Source organism: Dermacentor albipictus, chromosome 5 (genome assembly GCF_038994185.2).
Source record: "Dermacentor albipictus isolate Rhodes 1998 colony chromosome 5, USDA_Dalb.pri_finalv2, whole genome shotgun sequence".
NCBI lineage: Eukaryota > Metazoa > Arthropoda > Arachnida > Ixodida > Ixodidae > Dermacentor > Dermacentor albipictus.
In genome coordinates, this window is record NC_091825.1 from 67,004,242 (window position 1) to 67,012,874 (window position 8,633).

An 8,633-nucleotide genomic window follows, 5' to 3' on the forward strand; every position below is an offset into this window, starting at 1 on the left:
CCTGCAGCGGCTTTGCTGCTCAGGCTATATTACTGTTATTTTTTTCAGTATCTCTCCTGTAATGCCATTATCATGCGTCTCTAGTAAGGATACTGGAAGCACGGCTTTAGACTGGAAGATAGCAGAACACTCAGCTTTTTCAAGCTGACCCTGGGCTGCTGTGCGAGTTGCAAGCTTGTCGTAATACGAGTAACTTTTCTAATTATCATTAAAAAGTCACTGTTATATTCTGATACTGGATGAGCGAGCGCTACACGCAATTTATGGTGCAAATTGTATAAGCTCAGAGATCTGTGAGCGTGTACGCACGTACGCAGGCTCACGAACGCCCGCAAGCACACACAAAGGGAAGAAGAAATGGTGGTTGACTGAAATACTGCAACATTTCTCAAACTATTTTCGTATTTAAACTTAAAAAATTATCTACTCAAATCCCAGCAGTTTTAGTCGCTGCCATACCTGCACGAAGCTTCCCATTCAGCGGCATTTTCAAAAAGCTAGAGAGCAGGTGTGAATATGGGGACAGCTCGAGTCGATGTGCGTGACGTGATGAAACAGAACTAGGGTGTTTGGCCGGATTTTCCTGTAAATATGTAGCAGTGTGGTACATTGAAAGGTGCAAGAAAAGCACCTGTAAAAATAAGCAATCAGGGCGTGGTGAAGCAGATTTACTTGGCACGAAAGTTTAACGCCAATCTAGCAGTGTTTGCCTGTTTCTTCTCCTATATGCAGATTCGTGTTGCACTAAGCGTGTTCCATAAAGATGTCACGAACGTAAGATATTTGTTTTGGTAGTTGTCGCTTGACCAATTTTGTAGGCGGAGAACTGTGACCTCACCGTTAGGCGTTTTGTGAGTTTGGTTCACAGTCACATTTTTAACACCAGCTTTTGTGGCCGGCAATGATGCCAAATGGAAATCCTTATCTTGAGGCCAATTTCGATTTCGCCGTTCAAATGCATGTACAACGCATAATCTCTTATGTATGACAACCACTTGACAGATTTGAATGACTGATTGCCTGGCTTTAGTAACTGAAGAAGGAGAATTTGGATTTGGGAGCTAACATTTTTCACGAAACTCGCTAAAGTTAGTAAGTTTAAAAACATATGCAGATGCCACGCATGGCGGGGATCGATGCAAGTGAAGGTTACCATGCTGGATGCTTCGATTGTGGGTAATTAGCGGCGATGTTGAAGACAAAAGGTGAAGTTCTTCAAGCTTTAGTCTCAAACGAGAGTGATGAGCTGATGTTAAACGTTACCTTGCAGGCACCACCTCTGTTTGTGTGCGTAGTATACAAAACACACAGGGATAGGTGTTTGCTTGAGGCGTTATTGTGCGCCATCATTCATAACCTCTGAGAGGGTTGAGCATTGCCATTGCCTCCCATGCCACATCCCGCCATGGCAGAAGTATTAAACTTGAATTGTATTATCGGGCTATACGTGCCAAAACCACAATCGGATTATGAGGCACGCCACAGTGGCGGACTCCAGATTAATTTTGACACTGTGATGTTCTTTAACTTGTTCCAAAATCTAAGGGCACGTGCGTTTTCTATTTCACCAACGTCGAAATGCGGCTACCACGGTTGGGATAAAATCCCCGACCTCTAGCAATGCTGTAGCCACAAAGTGACCGCAGCGGGCACAGAAGTGTTGATTTGACCGTTGACTGCTTCTGTAGTGTCACCTGGACCCTGCGGTGTGCTTTAATTAATACGGCTCTGCTTCTGCGCACCCTATGTAGTTTGTCCGCTTGACATATTTACGTGGTGTTTATTTTTCACAAATAGCAGCAACGTACCGTACCGTACCATGAACTTAAGCTTATCCAGTTTCCCGGCAACCGCTGTCGTACAGTAGTAGGGTTTCCTTGCCTTCGCACGTCACCTCCCCACCCTCCCTTGTATGGGAACTGCCTCTTCTCCTCCCTCCTCCCCACAGTTCTATCTATTTACCCTCTGGACTCGTAGGTTAGTAGAAAGGGAAGCGCTGCAGCTTTTATGCAATGCTTCTTAGGGGAGTCGCGGATAATTACACCTGACCAGAAGCTAAAGCGAATGTCCTCTGGAGCTCCCTGGGCTCCAGAGGACATTCTGCACATTCGACGCGATGGAGTGAAAATAAGCTTCTCGCGTCGCCTCTCCTCTCTGAGTCACCTCTGTCATGTATACAGACTCTCTGAACCAGCCGCGGACGTGGTGTACCGGACAGCAGCAGCAGCAGCAGCAGTGGAAAAGTCGAAGGGAGAGGCACAAAAAGCTTCGCTTCAAAAAACACGGAAGCACGAAATCTGTCAATCCACAACTCACCACCAAAAAACGAATCTCGAAGTTAAGTCTATTGCATCCGTTATAGCATCCTGAGCGCAAATATGTTATCTGAAGCTAAAACTTACGGGGAACTTGTTGAATGTGTGCACTAGTTTTGGAAAATGTTTACTCGTAAACAAATGAAATATCTGACAATGCGATACATCAATTTTGTATGCTTTAGATGCATTATCAGCTGCAGTTTGCAAAATTTAAACAGTAAGAATTTTTTGGAAAAACGTATCAATTGCTTAAATAGAAACTTTATTTACTACAATCAATAAATGTAGGCCTTTTCTTCTAAGGGCAACAAATCTCATTAAAATCGCTGCAACTGTTGCTTAGAAAAACAGTCTCTCCATTTCAATATGTTAAGAGCAGGTAGTGAGCCCAAGCTACCTCTTAGCATCAATTTGGCAGCATATCTGAACCTTTCCAACAGTACGGAAGAAGTTGTATGGGTTTGGTTTGAAAGCCACTGTGGGAGACACTATTTTTGCATCCTACTCGTATCTTTGGATTCTCAGAATGGTTCCACAAGACCTGGGGACACATACCTGTGTCTTCCGACATCTTCCGATATCCGGCATGCAGTAACACGGCACTGTTTGCATAGTAAACGGCTATGCGATGCGACGTTCATGGGCTATGCGACATTGACGAATGGTTGACTCGCCTTGAACCAAATACGTACAGTCGACCAAAAAAGTTTACGGACCACGGGATCTAAGAAAATTCAAAATATACGAGCAGACTTCAAAAGCAGCCAGTGAAATTGTGCATCACAATGTTGTTCGCATATGCCGCAAAAGGCTGGAAATGGGAATAACACGCTGTGTCTTGAGACTGAGGAGATATTCAGCTTTTTGTCAGATCTCTTGGTCCGTAAACTTTTTTGGTCGACTGTACTTATGTTCCCTGTCTCACTAGTGGTTTTCGAAAGCCTCATGCAGAAGTGGATGTTAACAGTCTGCTTGGAATTTGTGTACATCATGTCACTCATGTAACGTCCACTTAAATGAGCCAACGAGCACAACAGCGGGTTGCTAAACAAAACTATTCCACCTAGTCACAGTGGATGTAAATCCCGCCAAAGGTATATACCTACTCTGAGCACAGGGTAACTCGCTAACGACCCCTTTTGAGTTAGAACATCATGACAAAGAAATAAAAAGATCAGACCTTTCGCTTTTCTCACGATCAATGCATGCGGAAGGTCGTGACACATTGCAGTGAGAGGAAAGGCACAAGCTTCAGTAACACAAAAGAGGCACTCGTGTTGTCTGTGCTTTTACTGCCGCAATCCAAGTCAGCATTGGACATGTTTTATGTGTCATTATGACAGGCGTTTGCCTTATAAGTTCGCTAAATTCGACGTCTCAAACTGGCTAACGTCTTGGATAGCTCATTGCAGTGCGGTTGCTGCATAAATATACTCGAGCGACATACGAACATTATAGCAGATATAGAAAGATAAGTAATTGCCCTATACTGAGTCAGCATCAGGCGTCCAAGCATTTTTTGAGGCGATAGAAGGCGCGCCACTGTGCTGATTCCAATAGACGCATAATGGTATTCCCTCGCGGGTTTCGATACATTGACCACAGTAACGCATTATTACAGGCAGGGGAGAAAGTTTACTTAGGACTTGAAGTTGGATAGTGATAACAAAACAGACCGCTGCGCAGTGATTGTCGTGCTCTTCGTCCTTCTCACGTCTCCATGTTTTCGTGCCGTAGTTTGCTGCCTATTGCGATTTCACGTAGTTATATTATCACAGCGTGTTGATGATTATTGCAGCAAATGTGCTAGCCCCTCGTTGGTCGGAATATTTCATGGAGCATCCGCACCGAAAAGGAAAACCTTCAGAGAGATAACAAAAAATTAACTCGCCATCCCGGCCCTACGAACGTGGATGTCCAGCGAAGCTGTTGAATGTCCCCCGTACAAGTGCTGCATGGGCTTGCAATGCTTTATTGCTTTAGAGCAATGGCAGTAACGGTAATTTAAAGTAATTGTAGTATAGAAAGTAATGGTAATTTTGGCAGCACGTCACCGCTGGTCGTACTGGCGTTTGGTTTCTCTTGGCAGTTCCTCGCATTAACGTTGAGTCTTAACAATGCGTTGCCTACCCATAGCGCTGTTGCAATAACAATGACATCAGTTCTTACGCTGGCTCTTTTATATATGAAAGGCTACTGACGTCACTCCTACCCCCCCCCCCCGCCGCAAGCCACCGCAGCGATGGCAAGTTGTGACAGTAATGTTTTCTAGGATACATAAGCGGCAAGCGCTACGTGCTTCGCGTTGTTCTCACGAGCGCCTTATCGTCAATGAAATGGTTTGGATGCTAGTGTTGTGCTTTGCGTTATTGAAGAATGCTGTCTGTTGTGTGCGTCATACCAAAAATTGTATGCACTTTTTATTTCTATCGCCGAAGGTGTTCTTTTTAATCACTGACTTTTCTTTTTCTTCGTGACGACGTACGTCGCGAGGATTGCCAGTCAATTAGAGGTTAACAGCTTCGCTGTAAAACTGTAAGTCACGAAACTGATCATTCATTGGGCGGGCATGTGCCCAGGAAAATAGGCTGAACTCAAAGCACGACAGCGGCAAGCTTAGTAGGCGATTGTCGAAATCTATTCCGCGGGTCAAGCGCGTCGGCTTTTTTACGTGAATCGTCGAGCATTCCATCTCATCGCTGGTGCCCGCGTGCGTTCCAGATTGTACTACACGATTCGTGTCGTCCATACAATCGGATTACATGAACTCGGAGAGAACATATACACAACAGATAGACGCAATGATAACATACGAGCGAGTTCCAAATCATGCAGACACGTCCTGCGCTCAGCGATAACTAAGTTAGCGCGTAATGTGTTCGGAAAAGAGTTCAATAAGTGCACGTGTCAATATGGTCATAGCGTATGTGGTTGAACGCCAGTATCGGCGCATGGCAACCACGCCACGACGAAAGACGCCGTCAAATTTCACAGAACGAAGAATAAACAGCTCTTGCTGAGGCTCTATTCTGGACATTCTGATAATTTCCATGAGGCATGACGTAGGCGCGACACTTACAAAATGGCGCTGTTGGCCTCGATTTGCATTCGTAACGTGACGAACATTTGAGGTTTTGCCTAAGAAAGTGAAATGCATAAACACTGAACCTAACGCTCTTGGTAAAGCAAAACAGTTTTCCTCGCCAGATGAAAAACGACAAAAAGCCCTCGTTGCCTGGGCCGAAAGGGTCGCTCCTCGTGAGGGGCCATCCCAGGACTCGGGCATGCCAGATAACTGAGCAGAATCTCAATAAAGTTGTTACCACCACCACCTCCTCACTAAAAATAAAGCAGCTAGCTCAAAGCGAACAATTATTCCATCAAATACGTTTTTCAGTTCCGCGGTCTGCTGTGTACAAGCAGTCGTCCAATGCATTAAGATGCATGTCACAGGGAAATGGACTGATTCATCGCATATTGGTGCCAACGCGGTTATATTGTACCTTGAGACAACATACGCGACTTACCAGTGGGGATTAGTGCACGTTCTACACTCATAAGCAAAATTACACCCGTTGGGTTGTATATTTCCACACAACAATAGTCGCCATCTGTGTTGCCCGCATTTCCTTTCCTAATCGCTTCGAGCCCGGTTCTTGCGAGTCACAAACGACATCCGCGTTGTCACCATGGCAGATAATTCCCGACAAGAAAGTAGGCAGCGCTGCATTTTCAAGAAAGGAAACGCAAGCAAGGCAGATGACGATTATCGTTGTGTGGAAAATATACACCCCAAACGGTGTACATTTGTCTAAGAGTGCAAGCCGCGTTATCGATATCTCGCGAAACGCAAGTGACTCAGCCCTACTGGTCTGGCTGAGAAGGGGCTGAATATCACCCACAGTGTTGCGGGCGCCACAAGTATCCGCAAGCGCGAAGCAAGCGCCGGCGCTGCTATTTCTTGTTGCCTTCACTGCTTACACGCACCGCGTCGGGTACATTTCTTTTACAGGGAAGGTTTATGTAGCTATCTTCTGAAAAAAAAATTGCGTGCGTCCGTCGAGCCCTGTAGATCTCGAAATTCTCATACGTGGGCTGATCATGAATATTGTGCAATGCCGGGTTGACCGGAGGTTGAGGTAAAGCAGGCTTTAAGGACTCTGACAACTTGCAAAAATAAGTTTAACATTTTGGGTCCTAATAGAACCCGTATCACTCATTAAGCGGATTAGGAACAGATACTACATTTCGATGCACCTCGGCCATGTCTCCGTTCGCACCGCCATGTCTTTTTCGGTGTTACAAGCGCTTGCGAATCTCTTTTCCTTGCATTCCGCTGTCCCGTATAGTCGCGGTCCCGTAAAGGCTCTGTCACACCGGCGACATGAAGAGGTCGCGCGGCCATTTGCGACTGGTGACCAAAAAGCGACTGACTGCAAACAAATGCTCCCACCGGCAAGCCCGGCTGAGCGCCACCTACAAGTCGTATTCCCAAAGAATATTGTTCTCAGCGAGAACTCTATAGAGATCTACGCAATTCGTGCACACTTCGTTGGCTTCGCGTTCTGGCAACAGCCATGGATTTTCATGCGAGCAAAGAGAAAGACATCGTCAGGGTGGTGATGTGCTCTGCAGTGATGTATGCTGTGGCAGCGCAGAAGCTTCCAAAGAAAAAGTGACGCTAGTGCGTGCGCTCGTGCCTCCGTCCGCGATAAGTGGCCGGCCACGCTTGCCGCCTGCTGCCCGAACTCCGTGCGCTTTACGAGCAGTATTGTCGAGAATAAGGTGCAATTTCTAGTTCGCCTTGCGTAGGAATCGGTGCATTCTTTTCGACAATTCTTTTGCTGCTATTTAGCTTGCTGCGAATGCAACCGCGTACATTCCACAGGTTGCTGAGACAGCTGTGCCCCAGCATCACGAGGCAAGACACCAATTACATTCGTGCAGTCTGCCACGCTGGCGTAGACTTTGTATTTTGTGCGACGTAGGAGGATGCCGGATGAAACCACATGCTAACGTAACTTTCGGCACGCCGCCGATTCGTTTGGCACTTTTACGACCACAGTCGCGCGACTGAAAAATCGAGGAACGAGTGACTAGCCCAAAATAGTCGCTTTTCAAGAAAAGCGAACATCTGTGACTATCTTCGATCATCTGCGACCATTTGCGACCAACTAGGTCACTCTTCTGGTGGTCGCAACCACCCGAAGAGCCATGGAAAAACATTTTGATGGCCCCAAACTACAGGGACAATGAGGCGGTAGCATCCCTTTCTGCCACCGTTGCATATGGCCGCTCATTAGCGTAATTCGTGGGCCTCGTCGCACCACAAATTAAGGAGCAATATCTATGCAATGGCGGCCCAGCGCAACGCTATGCAACGTGAAATTGACGTTCACAATACGACCCTTCCTATGACACTCCTCAGGGCATATTCGTTCAGCCAATCATCAAGGTGATATGGCGGCGATCTTGGATCGCCCCCACATAATCTCGGAATTGCAGATGCATTGTACTGGCTTCTGCGCGCTACCACCGGCTTTCTTTTTGAAGCGCTAACGTTGCAATATAGCTGCCAAGGACCAGAAAACAGTATCAGTCGATAAAAGTCGCAGCTTGACGTCACGTTTCATCTTGATGAATACGCAAAATTGCATTTTGCTTCCAGTCACAAGCTTTAAGACACGTGGGTTTCAACAGCCAATCAGAGAGTGAACATGGTGGATGATGCCGGCCATGCAGCCGCCATGCGTGTCGAGAATAGAGCCACCTGTACACACACATAGTGAGGTGGTCAGCTGCAGAGCGACTGGACAATTGGCAATCCAAAACACGGGAAAATGAACGAGCCCCTTTCCAAAGCGACTGATTTTAATAGCTGCTTCATATTTGATTGAATATTATATTTTTATTAGAAGTAATTCTATCACACGTTGCACTTGCGAACAATTTTCACCAATTGGAGAAAATTTCTCTACAAGAAAAACTACGCACAGAAAAATATATGAGTAAGCCTCTACACACGTTTACTCAAGAATAATTTCATAACACTGGACAAGAATTGAAATTTGAGCAGGGATAGAGCGAGCGGAGCTTTGAAACTCCTCTTAGAAGCACTCAATTCGGCGACCAGCCTTTTCATTGCCATTTCAATATGTAATGGAACTGTGAGCTGAGCGGGAAGCTAAGCGGCTGCTTCTCCGCGTATTTGTTAAGCCGACGACTTATTTATTTATTTATTGTCCCAGAGTCAATTAAAATTTTTGCTTAGGGCCGTCCATGCAAGTTTAAGCGAGCTACACCAAATTACACAGA

General features: G+C 45.9%; 1 non-coding gene across 1 annotated transcript; it reads right to left on the reverse strand.

The window, feature by feature from the left end:
• Positions 1–6,403: 6,403 nt before the first annotated feature.
• LOC139060628 (U2 spliceosomal RNA) lies at positions 6,404–6,604 on the reverse strand. The gene has a single exon (XR_011514983.1). It is a non-coding gene; the product is annotated as a U2 spliceosomal RNA (small nuclear RNA).
• Positions 6,605–8,633: the final 2,029 nt, after the last annotated feature.